The following is a 1,820-nucleotide window of genomic DNA, read 5'->3' on the forward strand; positions in this document are numbered from 1 at the left end:
ACATACATCATACAGACACATAATATACATATACATATAGACAACAACAGAGCCACTCTCATTGATTAGCCTATAAGTTTTATGATAGAGACGAGATGAAAACGAAAGCCAAGAATGTTCAGAAGAAATAATGGACGTGTGAAATAATTGATATTTAAGTTAAAAACTAGTGAAATTTTTTTTTATTAAAAAAAAAGAAAAAACAACTAATTTATAGAAATGAAAACAATGATGAATGTGTATATTTTTTAAGCCATTTAAAATGCAATAATAACTATTATAATTATTATTATATAAATAACTTTAACTGCTACAAATCAAAAAAGAAATAAAATCTAACGAAAAAAAGCAAACAAAAAATTGAATTGATTTGTTTTGTTTTGATAAAAAAAAACAAACAAAAATAATGTAAAGAATATTTATCTTATATGTGTTGATATCGGTTAGTAGTATTAGTAGTATTACAAGGGCATTTTCCTATATGAAATTTAATAACTATTTGTATTTTGTTATTATATATATTTTTTAATGAAAACAACTTCAAAGCCTAAATATTTATTGTAAATGAAAAAAATTGAAAAAACATATTGTATCTGAATCTCTATGCGCAAGTTTATAGTAAAACAAAAACAATACCTATTTTTTATTGGAGAAGCAAAGCTGTATTTTTTATTATGCCAAACTGAAATGAAAAATAATTTTATTTAATTTTTTCTCTTTTGTTTTCGTCGTCACAATAAAGTTCCCAGTGTTTCTAGTAATACAAATACTGTATGACATACTGGTCTTGAAGGTATTAGCAATTTTTTAATCTACATCTATGGCTAATGGTGGCCTAAGACATTTTTAACCCAAATCTATGGATCCTGTAATTCTTGCCTCTGACTCTATAAGGACCCAGGACTGCTTTAATCTTGGAGGCCTGGAGGCCCTAGCATGTTTTTAATTCAAGTCTATGGTTTGTGGATGCCTTATAATTCAGGGCTATGACTGTTGGAGGTCTTCGAGAATTGTTTATCCAAGCCTATTGATGTTTGGGTCTTGCATATTTTTAATCTAAGGCTATACATGCCTTAATTCGTTTTCAATTCGCGCCAATGGTTTGTGGGGATCCCATAAATCTTCTTACTCCGCGCCTATGGCTCTTATGGAGGCCCTAGAGATTTTTTTAACAAAGCCTATGGATCTTTAAAGTTCTATAGATTTTTTTAATCTACGTTTGTAGCTCCTGGAGGTCTCACAAAATTTTCCAATTCATGCATACGGCTCTACACATTATGATTGGCTCTACACATTATGACACATTGGATTTTTTTAGAAGGCCGGCTACCCTCAAACGCTATTCTCATTAAAAGGAGATTCTGTCGCGTAGCCGGTGTTGGCATCTGTCCATAGGAGAAAGTCTTAAATCCCCGGCCGAAGGCAGGCTACCCACATACACTATTCTAATTAAAAGGAGATTCTGTCGCGTAGCCAGTGTTGGCATTATTCTTCTATAGCTCTTCTTTTATACTTTGTAGACATATTTTGAGATATTGATTTGTAAGGTTTATCAATCCATGCAACCTCCAATCTGAACACACATTTCGAAAGTCTTACGTAAATATTTTGTAACAGCTACAATTTTGTCAATCCATCATCAAAGAGAAAAAAACATCCAACGCAACGGAAATCCGTTTATAAAACATTTAACAGCATGTGTAATATTCAATTGAATTTTGTAATTAACAGCGATCCGCAAAGCTCTGACCCAACAATTGACCAACTAAACAGTGGAAATAGAAACAAACAAAACGGCACAAATATCAAACAAATCTATG

The sequence above is a fragment of the Musca vetustissima genome, unplaced genomic scaffold, assembly GCF_032173495.1.
Source record: "Musca vetustissima isolate MV318-11 ecotype Yass unplaced genomic scaffold, APGP_CSIRO_Mvet_v1 utg2745, whole genome shotgun sequence".
Lineage (NCBI taxonomy): Eukaryota > Metazoa > Arthropoda > Insecta > Diptera > Muscidae > Musca > Musca vetustissima.